We start from the raw sequence: 16,435 nt of genomic DNA, 5'->3' as shown, positions 1-16,435 counted from the left end.
TATCCATAACATTTCCCAAAAAGAAAGTATTTACCTGTAAACATTGTCATTAAAATGATGTAAACCTGTATCCTAGTTGCAACCATCCTTTTCTGAAGTAAAAAGATTGTTTAGCATTTACGCAGTCCACAAAGTAAATTTCTGCAAAATTCAAAGCAGTTCTTGGTATAAAGGCTTCTTTTCCAGGATTAGCTTGCTCCACTTCTGTACCTGCTGATGTAGTCTGATGGTGTATTTTGTCCAAGCCAGATCAACAAGGCTTAAAGTAAGACTCATTAAACTGCTTACGTAACAGATATGTATTCTACTTACATGCTTCTTCAGAGTGTTCAGTCCCAGTGTGCTCAAACTGAACTTTGGCGATGTTTGACAAAAGGCATATTTCTAAGATCTCTTCAAAACTGATTTGTCACTTTTTACTGTTTTATATTGTTTTTCTTTTAAGAACCAATAAATATTGTTTTCATTTTCAAGAGGTTTATTTACCAAGATCAACCTTTTTATAGTCACTGTCATTCAAAAAACTGTATATGTCAGTAAGCAGAAAGAAAAGACCTACAGTTGTGTCTGCCTTTGTTTTTTTTTTTTTTGTTCCACTGGCATTCATTGTTCTGCTTGCTGAAAATTTATGTCTGTAGATTTTTGAGTGTGCTAAAGACGGAAAAAAAAAATATTGAAAGATTTTTCTTCTTCAGCTCTTGAGCAAGACATTTTTGATTTGGCCCTAATTTAATGAAAAAGTATAATTATAGAGTTCCATAGACTGAAGTATTTATGTCTGTGACAATGCAAACAGCAATTTTTTTCCTTTCGTTACACTTTATTTACCTGGTAAATTTATGATTTGCATAAAATATTGCTAGAGCAGTATCTTTGTGATATCTCTGAAATACTTATAAAGTGAGAGCATCTTTCCCTGGGTTGCTGTTTATACCATACATCCGGTGTATGACAAACTATGCACTCAGATCTTTCAGATTTTTTTATTTTTTTTTTTTTGTAGTTAGCCATTTTAAAACCTGAATGATGGATCCTGAAGTCTCTCTCAGACTACCTTATTTCCTCCACATTATAAATATTATATAAATAAATTTATCACTGAATGGGAAATTATCTCTGTAGTCCAGTAGTCAGGACTATGTGAGGTTGTATTCCAATATATTTTTTTGTTTTTGCTCCCTATGCTGTAAGTTGTGAAGGATCTTGCGGGCAGTGCAGGACATGGTGTTCATCTCCTCTTGGGAAGTCCTGAGTGCTCTCTGGACCTCTGGTATCATTCTCTGTTTTCATCCAGGAACTGCAGCCTGGCCCTGAGAAATAAATGTTGTTTTTTTTTGCAAGCAGATATTTTTCAATTTCTCCCCCTCCCTCAGATCATTTATTCATTAATTAGGAAATTCCTGACCTTGTTTGAAATGTGTTTTTAGGTTTACCAAAAGACCTGTACACAAGATACAATTCCGGATTCAGTTAATCTACAGTGCAGTTACTTCCATCGTGGTGCTCAGAAATCTGCTTTTCCTTCCAGCCTAAGATACAGACATAGAGTGATTATTTCTATTATGAACACAAGTACCACAGTGTGAGAATGTCATCCAGACTCCTTGAAAGGTAGGTAAGTAAGTTTTAAACAAAAGAAAGTTAATGTTGGTAAGGTATTATGCATGTACTTGTCAGATGTCTGATGCTACAGCTGTAGCGCTAAAAATGCATTTTTATTTTGAAAATAACAAGAAAAAGTTGGAGGTTCTCAGCCTCCTTTTACAACATGATCCTGACAAATGTTTTGAGGTAAGATTACGAACATATGCATTGTCAGCAAGTTGGGATAAACGTACGTTAACACAGCTCAGGGAAAACACTGAGCTGATGACACTCCAAGACTGAAGAACTTCACACCAGGATATTTAGCTAACTGCTTGAAGCCATGTCAGAACCATCAGAAGTTTTTTGTTTGTTTGTTTGTTTGTTGTTTTTTTGTTTGTTTGTTTGTTTTTGTTGTTTTGTTTTGTTTTGTTTTTAACAATTGTCAAGAAAAAGTGAGTTATAGAAGATGGTGTTTATGCTAATTATTGTAAGGTCTATACAGTAACAGTAATAAATACGGTATTGTCTTTGATAACATTTTCATATACAAAATGAGGAAAATAATCTATATGAAACCACTATAAACCTGGGTTTAAAACTTTCAAAATCCTGCACAGAAATTATCAGGAGTTCACTGTTGAACTGGGAGGCTCTGCTAAGTAAGGTTTGGGATTGTCCTGTGTTTGCTGTAGCTGGCGTTTTCATAAAAGATGTGGGTGATGGAATAGAAAGTTTGCTTATTAAGTTGTATGTTAATGCAGGGCTAAGAGCAACTTTGTCTGTGTTAGAAATTAGCTTTTTGGATGAGTTTAAGAAACTGGAGCAATGGTCTGAAAAAGGAAGGGCTAATTAAGTTTGTATAGTCTCAGGCCAGAATAGTCATCAATCAGGTGGAATAATCACATGAGTTTACAAAGCCTTGGTCACACCTTAGCAGGAATATTGAGTACACTTTTAGTTCTGCACTTCAAAGAAGGTTTGGATCAATTGGGAAGGATTCAGAGAAGAGTAATGGGAACAATCAGGGGTCTAGAAAATATAACTTGTGAGGAGAGACTAAAAGCGTCATGCTATTCAGTCTAAAGACCGGAGGAGGAAAGGAGACCTGGTAACAGTCTTTCAGCACAGGAAAACACTGTTCCCTGAGACCATAGTCAACAAGTAAAGAATCTGTGGAGTTGTACTGCAGTAAGGAAGATTCAAGCCAGACTTGAGGGAAGTATTTTCCATGAAGGTAAGGCAACAAAGCCTTGGCACAGGATGCCCAGTCCTGGCCATAGCATTTTTCTTTGGTTCCTTAAAAATGGGTCAGATAACAGAAGTGCAAAGTGTGACACGGCTCAGCTGATCCCATTCAAGTCAGATAGGCAAAACAATGTCTGCATGTTTATTCTGTCAAGTCTATGTTTTCCATGATTCTGTGATTTCCTTGAATAAAATAATTACCAGCAACTGAGCTGCAGATGTATCAAACTATATAAACATATATTTATGTATACATATCCAGGAATGCAAATAGGAGTAAATGTTGGAGAAATTTAAACTGTAACAAACCATTTAGTATATGCTTTATAGAAGATGAAGACAAAGAGCCTGCAATAACACTTCCTCCACCTATATTTTACAGTTTTGGAAGTGTCTGTTACAAAATCCTACTTTAGGCAGAAAGAACCTTTTTTTTTTTTTTTTTTTTTTTTTCCAAGGGACTCATTAATCCTGAGCCCAGCGGAAAGATCTGGCAGCGCATATATTCTTCAGGCCTCCAGGTCTTAGCAGACAATCATGAAAATTCTAACTTTGCCACATCTGTGCTGATAATTGCAAAGAGATAATTACTCTTTGCTGGAAGGAGGAAATGCACGTTCATGAGTAAGCAAGCGCAAGGAAATAAATTGACCATCTCTATGTCATCATAATTAAAATTCATGCTTCTGGGCATAAATCAGTTGTCATGGAGGTCAGGAAGGAGGTTTTTCTCTTATGTACATCAGTGTAGATCAAGTAAGGGGTATTTAAATGGATTTTATTCTCCTATTTTCCTTCAGTAAAGAACTGGCCTATGTTGCATATTGAACTTAATGTGAGCAGTGATCTGATCTAGTATGGCAATTTTTTGTCACTGTTTTAGGAGGAAAAACTCGTGAAATGAAAGAATACAAGGCTGAGCTGGAGCATATGGAAAATTGGATACTTTAAAATAGGAGGATAATAAGCATTTGCTAACATTGGGATAATTTGCACACGATACTTTTCACGCAGAATTCTAGTTTTGTAAAGTTGTAAGACCTTGCTAGTTATTCCTTTATTGCAGACAAATTCACTATTCTGCTATTTTTCCTCTTGACATTTGAAATGTACATATAAAGTTAATACTGGTTAGGAAAAAATATTGAAATAGAAATAGAGCTGAGTGACTTGGCTTATTCATTAAATATGTCACTCTAGCTGAGGAATATGGAATTCATAATGTGCCATGGTCAGTATGGCATGCTGTAACTTAATCTTTTCAAATTTTGCAGGCCTGAAGCTTCATAGACTAGTTTGAATTTTCAGTAAAAACAGTTTTCTTTTTTTAAAGCAGTAAAAAACCCCAATCCCTTAATCTCTTCAATCATTAAAGGGTTTTTGGGAGCAAAAGTACTTGGAAATGTTTTTCCACTTGTTTCACATGTTTTGTCACACCTAAAACAGTTTTCATTTAAAAAAAAAAAAAAAAAAAGCCATGTAGGTGATTAGTTGTTTAGTGAGATCTGGTGTGTTTATTTTATTTTATAAATATTGGAAACAGCCGACTGATTTAAGCATTGCCTTCAGTTTCTGGGTAGCTCAGCCAGCCTTTTGCATGATCCTGCTTTGTAGGGCTCCTTCTGCAAGGTTGTGTGAGTGGCGCAGCCAGAGGTCAGAAACATATAGGCTGTGAATGGCAAGGGGCCATGTCCTAGAAGGGCAGCATGGCAAAACTGTTGCTTGTAGCCTACACCTTCATCCCATATTTCGATTAACACAGCTGGCCATGTGGATCCAATTGTGGGATTAGGGTCTGAATCTGGAGTAAAGAGAAGCGTGGTGAAGAAATATGTCCCTGCATGGCACTCATTTTCCTTTCATTTCCCTACTTCTAGAGTCAGCTTTATATATAGGTAAAAGAAGCAGCTGCTGTTGTGGATGAGTGATGGAGGTAGGAATGAAAACTGAGCAGTGGCAGCCCAGTTTTCCCAGGCAACATCCTTCCTGAGTGGGTTTTCTGGTTGCAGTAATGTGCGTGCAGCTACGGCCATGTCACTGACAGGAGCTAGGAAGGGCTGATGAGAGAAAGGAAAAGCTGTGATGGGGAGACCATGAGCATGGGGTGTGGCAGGTTAAAATGGAGAAATGTGTTAGATAGATTAAAAGGAAGGAAGAATAAAAGAAATAAGACAAATTTAAGTGGAGGAAGATGATACCATTAAGATAGAAGAGATTTCTTACTTAGCATGTAAAATTTTGGAGATTAAACTGATGAAAAAATAGAGAAAAATGTGACAAGGATCTCAATATAAATGAAAAGGAAATAAAAGAATCAATGGTACCCCCAAAGGTACTTATGTTGGCATTTGAGATAGCCACACACAGGGACGCATGGGTAGTAAGAGGAGCAAGAGTGTATGTGTATAACCACAGATATATATATAGGAAATGTAAAGGAATGCTTAAAAAGACTGCAGATCATGTATGGGGTCTATACAGTGATCGGACCTAAAATATAGAAGTGCAGAAAGGAGACAACAGGAGCAATGCCAAAGACAAATGACTGGAAAAAAAAAAAAAAAAAAGTATTATAAAAATAAATCAGTCCTTGCATTTTTGTAATGAAATTAAGGTAGTCACGTGCAATGGAGCAGAGAAGTCTGGTCACCTGGTCCAAACTTCCACTCAAAGCAGGGTCAAGACACCATCCAGAGAAGAAACTGGAATGATTACTAGGTTTCAGATAATTTGATGTATTTATACCTGGTTATGCATTGGGTATTAGGAAGCCAAAGACAGTTATTTTGTATTCTGCTTCCAGATCATTTTTTGTGTGTTCTTTAAGCTGAAAAAAAAGAGTATAGATAATTCAGGTATTTTTCATGTTTTACCTTTCAAAAGACTCTGGTAAGACTGCTGAATTCAAAGCATTAATGATCTGATTTGCATTTTTTGTAGATTTATGAGCTTGTACATACAGATGATGTGTGTGCATTTGAACTGAAGTGTATCCAGAGGGATCTTAAAACAACCAATACCTTTGAGTTGTTTAATTAGATTGTACAAGGTCATGTTTCATTGACTTAAAAATCTGTTTGGAGCATATGATTCACTTTGGAATTGGAAAACAAATTAATTTTCGCTCCTACAAACACTTAAGGGCTTTAAAAGAGTGCTCGCTGTTGATGAACACATCCATTGAGAAATGTAGGCTGCATCTAGTCTCCCCTAAGAGGGATTTCTTTACCTTGTCTCTTGTTGACTGCTTCCTGTTTGTTTTAACTGAGGTGGGCAAGCACAGCCACTGCGCTGCTTGGCGTGGAACGGCCTCTGCCCAGGAAACAGGGCTTTGAAAATATTCAGTCATTTGCAAGATTTTTCATTTTGCTAAAACCAGTGTGAGCATCCACAGCCCACAAAAGGACTGCGTTTACATAACTTCACTGTTGGTTGATATTAAAAGAATCTGAAAAAGCCATCAGGCTAGAAAATCATAGTTCTAATTGGGCCTATAGAACTTAACTGAGAATGGAGACCTGAGAATAGAAAAAACATTAAATATGTACAAGTGAACATACATGGCATGCATGTGCATGCTGTGCGTATTTTAAGCAGTGAATAGTACAGCTGTATAAATTGCATGAAGATTTCTCTATTTATGGCTTGTACAGTTACATTTCTCTGTTCTTGCTTGATGTATTTGAACGTCCTTTCTTGTCACTTTATAGGCAGAAAATCTAGTCTTTTACACCAAACTAAGTTTTTATAAGGCTGTTACTCTACCTGATGGGTTTTCTTTCCTGTGTAAATAAGCTTTTGCTTGCTATAGACTAGATGGAGATGCAAAAGACCTTGAATTGTGGACTGCCATCTTTCAGTCAAATTCAATAGCAGTGGGAGTAGTACTCTCTTGACTTTTTCATTTCTCTCATTCCCTTCAACATGAGTTCTTTTGCAGTGTGAAAACTCACCTGAACAATGGTGGTGTTTATCCAAGGTTTTGTAGGCTTAACATATCTTGAAGCTGTGAAGTGTGACACCCAAACTAGCTTTGTTTTCAGTAGATCACATAACCATCCCACTGGCAAAGTGATAACATGGACTTCAGCTAATATTTTATGTGCGTGCCATAGACTTGTGACCATCATTTTCAGGGATTACCTGGGTCATATTACAGGTGTGCAATTTAGCTAGATTATATCCAGCTTTTGTTTGTCTTCAGATGCTACAAATGACTTCATACTGCTGTGCAGACCTACTTACAACATAGTATTTAAATAGTTTTCTCTATTTGTTACTACAGGTTGTATTGAATGCAATGTTCTGGCCTCACACACAGGCCTACTAACAATTCTTAATCCTCTTTGTTAAGAAAATATAGTGCCCACAGCCATAACAGTATTGATCATTATGATACACTGTAATAGTGTCATGTTGTTACCACAGCTAGACTCCAAGAATTACAGCAGTGGGAGAGCAATCTGAATCAGATCCACCAAATCTATTTCTAGCAGTTAATTATCAGCACAAAGGAGCTGTCTATAATAGCCTTCTTTTCTTTTATGAGACAGTTTTTGGAAAGTGCAAAATGCAGTGTCAACCAGGGAAAGAGTGCTTTCCTTACTCCATTTCTCTCAAACAATCAGCAGAAGTACTTTTCTAAGGAAATTTAATTATTTTTTTAAAGATAACAGCACCCAGATGGTCAGTAACAGGCTTGATTAACTTCTTTGAACTTCTCCTTACACCTGAAGAAATCAATCAGGATGCCTGAACGGAGATGGGTTATTCCTTATAGCCACCTGGGTTTATTTCAAAGAGTCCAAATGAGCAGAGACAAGAACATTAGGTCTTATCATTTCTGTTCCTCTTGATGGCAAACCTTGAATAATTAAAAGCTAGATGCTACAGGGAACAATTCGTGTAAACGAGCTTTTACTTAGTGCATCACATAGAGCCAGTTTTGTTCTTCCTTGAGAAGACCATAGATCTGGGACTCATCAGTGATAGCTAATTGCCAGCAAAGTATAAACCTTGCAAGTCCAATCCAAAAAAAAAAAAAAAAAAGCATTAGTGCATTAGTGATCATTCTTATCATTCTTTTGTTGATTGTGGATTTAAATGGGAACTTTACAATGTATATGAAATTGTGAAGAGCAGTGGATATGACAGATGGCTGTGCTACCATTCAGAGAGACCTTAGACTGGAGAAATGAGCAATCTTCAGACCCTGATGAAGTTCAGTGAAGGGAACTGCAAAGCCCTGCACTTGGAGAGGCGCAATCCCATGCACCAGGAGGTGCACCAGGATGACTGGCTGCAATGCTGGTGAAAAAGTTGAACATGACCCCAATGTGCCCTTGCAGCAAAGAAGTCCAACAGCTTCTGGGCTGTATTAGGACAAGTGCTGCCAGGAGGTCAAGGGAGGTGACCCTTTGCCTCTCTCAGCACTGATGAGACCACGTCAAGTCTAGCTCTGGGCTCCCCAGCTACAAGAAACAAGTGGCTGTCCTGCAGCAGGTCCAGCAAAGGGCCATGAAGGTGATTAGGAGATGGGAAAATCTGTCTGTGAGGAAAGGCTGAGGGAGACAGGGTTGTTCAGCCTGGGGAGGAGAAGGCTTGGGGGAGGTCTTCTCAGTGCATGTAAATACCTGCAGGGGAGGGAGAAAAGAAAACTGTTCACAGTATAGAACCCAGGGAAGGCACAAACTGCCCTAGCTTACCCTGCTTAGAGCAAGGGGTTTGCACTAAATGATTTCAAGAGATGTCTTCTGATTTCAACAGTCATATGATTCTGTGATATAACTCTCTATATATACATACAAACTTATCTGTTCAAGAAAGGATGGTATTACTGGTCTGCACCATCACTGCGGACAATTGAAGAGAAATTAAATTTTAAAGGCATGAAATAGTTTTCCAAAGCAAATAATAATAATAATAATGGCGATTAAAACTTCTCCTAACCTTCACCTGTTTCTTCTCTTTGAACATCTATATTTTGCTTGGGCTTGCTCACATGATTGCTATCATGGATACAAGTCTACTTAAGACCTAATCACATGACTGTGAGTCCCAGTTGTGGTGATAACCTGCTTTTATATTTAAAATGCTCTATGTTATCAAATAAGTGTTTACAATAGGAACAGTGGGAAATCTGAGACATGGTTGTACTGTAAAAAATAAGAATATTTGGATTCTTGAATCCCTTCACCCTATATGTAGGCTTGGCAGTGTTAATTCAAGAAGGTTTAGAAGATTATGTGTGCATGACAGCCCTGAGGATTTCCATCATTGTGATTTTCCTTCCAACTCTTTTTTTTGAAGAGCGTAATGACCTATGACAACCAAGCTTTATTCTCCATAGAGTCTGACATTGCTTCTGTTTAATGGATCAGACAGTTTGTGATACATCAGTACAAGGCACTTTCTTTCCCACGTCATCCTAGGGTACCTCTTCAATATTTCCCGTCTGTGCTGACCTGTGCGATCAAGAGGTCGTGTCCTGAAGTCAAACCCAGAATCGAAACACTCACTTCTACCACAGGCCAGACTATTAATGTAACCCATTTAATTGACATCAAGTTGGAACTTGACATTCAATTTCTCAGTCCAGAAGCAATTACTTTTAAAGGAACATGCCAACAATATTGCTTGGCTTAGAATAGAGAAAGTTCAAAAGGGTAAAAAAAGTTTCACACCATAAATAAAGAATTGATTATACTTGAAAACAAAGTTTGTAATTACTACTGACATTTCTGAGCCTAGATGAGGTGCCTTTTATGCTTTAAAAACTGATTTCATTTATGCCACTGGCATTATGGGAAACTTATGTAAGGGTTTAAAATAGTCCTTTGCTGGTATTTTAAGGACCAAAAAGAAAACGTGAATATTTTTGTCAAGGGAGAGTGCAAAATTCATGGTGGGTGTTTAGCCTTTAGCAGGACTGGAACTCCTCTGCCTTCTTTCACCCAAATAGCTCCATCAACAGGATTACTAGCATAACCAGCAAAGCCCAATACTTTGGGATTAAAATTATGTTGTTGTTATTGTGCAAAAGCCAAGCCTCCAAGTTGCTAACAATTTTTAACTAAGAGTACCCCTGGTCTGGATCATCAGATTATTCTTCTGAACTTAAAACCCTCGTGCTTGTTTTTTCCGTATCTTTTGTAGCTCTGAGTGGACTTTGCATGATGGGCCGAAGACCTATATCACTGAAGTCCTTGCAGAAGGCTCTGCTACTCAAACTGTGCAGGGTGAAAGCTGAAAATTAATAGTAAGAATTTGGACTAGTAAATAGGGATCATCACAAACACTTTGAGCAATAGCACCTACCGGATTAGGCTCTAATGACTGCGATGAAATATCAACTTAAACTAGATTTTTGCTAATGTGTAGCAGATGCTACAAATGCACAGTATTTCATGCTCCCTCTACCGGCTGAGAGCTACAGGAAGAGTACAGAGACCTTAGCTCTGCTGGTACTAAAATGCTGATGCTAGTTTAAATAAATTGCATATTTTCACGTATTAGGTCAGTTTATACTATTTTGTGGGTAATACAGATAGCGGTTTACTAAGTAAAGCCCTTCACTGAGCTGAATCAGAATGCCATCCCACAGCTGTGGGTTATTTGGAGAGGTTAATATGTAAGAAGTGGTATTTCAAAGGTATGTAAAAAATCTATGAGCATGAAAACAGAGTAGTTAAGCTGTATAAAGCCTGTGAACTATACCATAACTAAATGATGAATGGTTTTACACTTTTTTTTTTTTTTTTTTTTTTTTTTTTTTTTTTTTTTTTTAATGCCACAGCCAGGTAACAGCAGCCTGGATACTTTAATCATAAATAATTTTACTCACACATCTTGACTTTTTTTTTCTGAATATTGGCCAATACTGCTGGCATAACAAATATATACAGGTTTGGCATGCAAATGTTACACATTTCCCACTGTCAGAAGCCATGCAGTTAAAATAATTAATTAGTAATGAAGATCAACATAAACACTGCTTATTAATAAACATACACATTGCATGCTTCAAATATTGAAGAAACGAATGAAGACAAATCTTTCATTCTTACCACAAAACAATCCAGCCAGAAACCTGTACACTTCAAAATAGAAACGAAAGTTTTGGACCTTTTTAATTAGTGATCAAAGAAAGGCTTTCTATGAGCAGAACAACAAAGTACTCTGAAGCAGATATTATGTACGTAACTACATATATGTGTATAAATACAGACATATTAGTATATATGTGCATATGTACACATGTATTCTTACATGTATAAGCATATGATTCAGAACTACTTGTCCATGTGTTTTTTTTTGAATTAACTCCTTCAGCTTCTCTAATGTCACTCCTTATTTCCGCTGTTATGAGGGGAAAGAGAAGTAATTCCTTTTAAATGTTTGGCTGTATAATTTACTGTATTTCCAATAAACTAGATTTTAATAGGCTTCACAATGGTGAGATAATTAAGGCTGTTTTCAAAATCATCTATTAAGTAAAACATAGAACTCTTAAATTGGGTCATTTTGTTTATCACTTGACATTTGACCTTAAATACTCTTTTAATTAGAACATATTGAGGAAGTAAAATATATTAGTCCCATAGCACAGGTCTTGTATTTACTGTCTACTCATTAAGCACTTTCTACAGATAAGTGGAAACTGTACAACATGTAGATTTAAAGTTTGTTTTGGTTTGAAGAGCAAGTTGTGCATCTGCTTGACTTTGCAAGTTGACTGCAATTTGACCAGAATGATGCAGCTTTATAGGATGCAACACTGCAAAGCATGTGCTATAAAGTAGATACTGAGATGGAGAATATAAATTCTTGGGAGGATCAGCAAAGTTCTGCTGTCAATTCAGTATGTGCAATGCCTTCGGTTTGTGTACGGTTATAACTTCAACCACACTTTAAACTTTGCTTTCATTAGCAGTTGTCCTTGTTTTCAGTTTGTGTGCATCCACAGTGCGGCTCTGTGTATGTGCAAAAAATGTGTGGGAAACACCTCTCCTGAGGAAGCATACAGGATTATCTGTAATGCCAGGGTGCGGGAGACATGTAGAACTAGCATCAGCGCACAGACCAGAAGATACACAGCAGTTTCTGTTTATATTAGGGAAACGATGGCTACTATTTTTTCAGTAACAAAAAGGGTACAGCAAAGTGAGTCCTGTGTTTGGTTCCAGGCTGCATAACACCTCGCTGAACTGTTATGCTCAGGCAAAGCAAACAAGAAATGAAAAGGCGAGAGAGACTGTTCAATAGGGAAAGGTGGAACTGAGCGGGTTCATAAGCTCAGCCAAAAGGTGGCTAAACTCGATTATAGGAGACTATAAATATCACAGATATACCAATTAAAAAGGCTAGGAAAGGTTTATTCACAATATTCAGAAAGAAATAAAAAAGATAAGTAGGCACAGCCTGAATAAGCCCCCAGGAGGAAAATTCTTACTGAATATTTGGACTATTTTTAGCAAATAGTCAGTCATATAATCGAATGACCCACTAGGAAGGACTGTCTTGGAAATAATGAGTGCTTGAAAGGCATTATTCCTGCTGCCAAGTAATATACAACTTTTTTTTTTTTTTTTTTTCTTTTTTTTTCTTTTCTCTAAGAGCACTTTCTGCAAGTACTGGACTTAGGATTGCATACATCTAAGGATGTTTTCTGTCTGTGTATTGCAAGACCTGACTGCTTGTGGCTGAAAATCCATTCATCCCTTCCTTCTCTTGTTCAGGGAAGAAAGCTTTTCATGCTAGAAAGTGTTTATGTGCAACAGTGTTTAACACAGAGAGATGTGCCAGATTTCAAAATATCCACTGCTTGCAGGCTCTGTCAATCACGTCGGACTACATTATACAACTTTGCATATCAGTGTAACTAGAGAAAATAAATCATAGTAATGAAGGCTCAGCTGTGAAATTTTAAAGAATAAAACCCTATACTTGTTCTGAAAATAATATTGGTAGATGCTTCCTAGCATTTTTAATTTCCTGTATTTCTAACTCAAAAGAAACAAACTAAATAAACCCTTGATTTTTGTGCATTCTTTCGGTGCTGAATAATGCAGAAGTGAAGGCTGTGATCTATTTATATTTCCAATGCAACTTGCAACAAAGAGAGTTATTTCTCAAATAATACATATTCCTCATGACAAAACATACATAGCTATATTAGGGCTCTAAATATGATTCTCAGAGTTGCAAACAAATTGTCAAGTCTTGGGGCTAATTCTGGAAATTTTTGTCATGAAGAGTTCCAGAGCTCCTTTCTTTCTAGGATCTGAAACTATTTCAGTCTCAACTTAGAGCACATCAGATATAGTAACCGGATCTGATAATGATGTACCTGTATTTTAAATACATTCTTGTGAAGCTCCACTGTTCATTAGGTAACATCATAGCTTATGAACATAATGGACCGTAATCTTTTTTTCCATATTTCTAAAGTGGGACTAATACTTATGTACTTCACGGTAATGGTATATATGGATTTGCTCGTGTTCATGAACTGTTCTGATTTCAGTGAGTTTAAATCCAGTTTGCAGAATATTTAGGTAAATACAGAACAAGTCATAACTTTCTTCAGATATAACCAAACTTCCAGTGCTGCTATCCATGTTGTAAGAGGTATGAATCCTTTATGGTGCAGAGCATGCAAACTGCAAGTGCAACCTCAGCTTTCCTTCCAGGGGGGCTATCCAGAGACAGGCTAATCACACTAAGTTCATAATGAGTTTGGTCTGGAAGTTAAGCACATGAGAAGTGATTAGTGCTTATTGCAAAGAAAACAGCCTGATGAATAGTGAATAAAGAAGCAGGCAAAAAACTGGCGAGTATGCTGTGCTCCTGGATACTGAAACCGTTTGCAAAGCTGTCTGCCTCTTTCCCTGGAGTTATGCACAGGCCAGGGCTAAAGGACACGCACTGTGATTCAAAGAGAACATCCTGAACAGTTCCAAAAACTAAGAAAAACAGAGGAGATGGAAGAACTCAATGACAAAAGTAGAGGAGGAGAGGGAAAACTCAAAAGGAATCAATTCTGATGACAACATGAACAACTCCTTACCAGAATGCTGCAGATTGAAGAAAGGTTAAAAAGTATTAGAGAATAGGATCATTAAAGCCTGTCCAAATGTTCTTTCAAGATCAGAGGCTTTAGGAGAGATTGAAAAAGTACTTTAAAGTGCTAATTGTCTTTTGTGTGTGTGTGTGTGTGTAGGGTTTTTACAGGCAGCAAGTGCCTGCCAGGCCCTGAGGGCATCCTGTGTTGGTACAGTGCTTGCTAGGCTGGTCTGGTAGTGCTGGAGCTGCCAGGAGCTGGCTGGGAGCAGTAAGACAAGGTCCTCCCCCTCCTTGCACCCTGTGGTTTTGAACACATGAATGTATGAAGGAGTTCACTTCACAATGTCGTGAACGCAGACAGACAGGGCAGTGCTGTAGAAATAGCTCTAGGAAAATAGGAACTTTTTCCCCATGTTCAGAAAATGGCAACACCTTTCCATGTTTCTCTGCACAACTTCCCGGTGCCAGCAGGCCACTTGAAGAGTCTGATTTTTTTAAGGGATCCTTTCACAGCAGTCTAACAGTGTGAAGGGTTGATTATTATCTCTATTGATTATGAATTGGATTTGGGGGGAAAAGATATATGCCTTTACAGCCTCTCTAGAGTTTCCAAACTGGTAAGAAACCTATGTATCCATCAAACTCTAATTCTTTTTGTTTCCCATGTTTTACTTGTATTTCTCCTTACTGTATTTCTCCTTAATAATCATTTCTCCTTAAACTAGCTCACCCTGAATGACTGCTTGATAGTAGCAGCATTTTCCTTTTTAAACCTTTGATTGTATAGGAATAACCACAAGCTAGCAGCACCTCCTGACCTTTTGGTTTTGAACTTGAATGCTCACTTTGCCTGCAGGGGCAGCCTGAGTCCCACTGAAAAGGTAGGAGGTGCCAGGGACACCTCCCTAACTTGGACTGGAGGTAGGATCATGAAATTATTATGCAGAATCCATGTGCTCGTCATCTCTTTCTTTCTCCCTCTGGAACAACTAGGTGCTGCCATGATCCACCCTGCCACATTCATCTGTTAAGATGTGTGGTTGCACAGCCATAAGCTCCCTCAGCATTCTTGTCGACCTACCCTACTGCTTTCTTTGTCAAATTCACTGCCAAGCCATTTTCACAATCACTTCAGTGAAGTGCCACCTTGACCTCCTGGGCCATTTCTTTGTCTGACAAGCCACAAAGGGAACCTGGCATGACCAGGCATACTGATCATAGCACAGATGGGTCTCTTTGACCTAACTTGCTATAGCTTGTCAAGCTTGGCTACCCGTTGTTATATATTTTTGGCCTATAAAAGACCGGGAGAAAGTGCAGCTCTCTGTTTTCCTCCTTTGTCAGTAGAAAAGCCCTCCCAGAGACAATAAACTGCTACAATAATCAGGAAGGACCACCTCTTTTCCCCTGGGACCTTGAAGAATTTAATATCAGGAGGGATCTAAAAAATTATTTTCACAAAAGAGGATTGGGAAGGGAGCAGAAAAAGCCTACCAGCTCAAGCCAGCCCAGCTTCTCTCTTCTTTTGTCTGCCTGCAATGAAAAACGTCATGTTTTTTCTCTGTATCTCCTTTTTTCTCCTGATCCCTTCCTTGGGCAAAGAAAAGGAAAGCAGGTGAATGCCCCTTGAATAGCCTTGTCTTATAAGTCTTCAGAATCAAGATAAAACAACCTTTTAAACTGTGATGATGGCCCATCAAATTAAGTTAATTAACCTGCTGTGATAGAGGAAAGATTGACTGCTGTGGTGTGAACAGCTGAAGGACAGATGAGGAAATAAAAATTTTGGAATTTGGGGACTAGATGAGAACTCTGCTATTCGTCTGATTTCATTTATGTAAGACTCACATCATTTTATACATCTAAGATAGTTGGCAGCTCTGTGATGGTTGTACTAATGGTTCAGAATGGGATCTTTTTTTTAAAAAAAAAGAAACCTTACATATATGTGTGTGTTTAAGCTTCCCACGTTAGCAACAATGTACCTAGCATCCTACCAGTTGTTAGTAAATAATATTTATGTTCTGTATAATACTGTCACACACAAAAAGGAGGCTAGAGAAGAGAGCTATGGCTGGCGGAGACAGTCTGCCACGACATCTGCCAATTGGTCTGCCTGTAGCAGCATCTAAAGATGTGCAGAAAAATGGAAGCCCAATGCTTTGTGTGCCTGTGTTTCTTTCATCCTGGCTGAAGTGCAAAACGAGAGTCCAAATGAATCAGTTTTTAAGCACTGGTCCCATGACGTTCACAGTTCAGTATTTGAGTTGAGGTTCTCTTTAGTTAGCTGAGTGCTCAGTACTCTCCCATACTGGCCATTTATCTGCCTCATCTTCTGGCTCCAGGAGACAGTTTCTTTCCCCCATGCATATGCCAGAAATTCAACACACATACGACACCAGTCTGATCGTATCATTTTCTCTTGCAGCAGTCCAACAGACTGGGAAAGGGGCCAAGGAGATTTAAAAGGGAAAAACAGGAAACGAGACAAACAAATAAAAAGGGCAAAGAAATGCTCGGGAACTCTTCACGCCAAAGC

At 38.0% G+C, this 16,435-nt stretch overlaps 1 protein-coding gene and 1 long non-coding RNA gene across 2 annotated transcripts in view; one reads left to right on the top strand and one right to left on the bottom strand.

The window, feature by feature from the left end:
• Nucleotides 1-16,435, bottom strand: part of CRB1 (crumbs cell polarity complex component 1) — a 98,146-nt gene that overhangs the window by 38,517 nt on the left and 43,194 nt on the right. The gene's annotated exons all lie outside the window — the stretch shown is intronic.
• Nucleotides 1-16,435, top strand: part of LOC116491815 — a 47,033-nt gene that overhangs the window by 10,977 nt on the left and 19,621 nt on the right. Inside the window, exon 2 of the long non-coding RNA XR_004253530.1 lies at nt 1,428-1,611. This is a non-coding gene — a long non-coding RNA (uncharacterized LOC116491815). The remainder of the gene's footprint in view (nt 1-1,427; nt 1,612-16,435) is intronic.

This window comes from Aythya fuligula, chromosome 8, assembly GCF_009819795.1.
Source record: "Aythya fuligula isolate bAytFul2 chromosome 8, bAytFul2.pri, whole genome shotgun sequence".
NCBI classification, from domain to species: domain Eukaryota; kingdom Metazoa; phylum Chordata; class Aves; order Anseriformes; family Anatidae; genus Aythya; species Aythya fuligula.
This window is presented reverse-complemented; position numbering and strand designations above follow the sequence as displayed.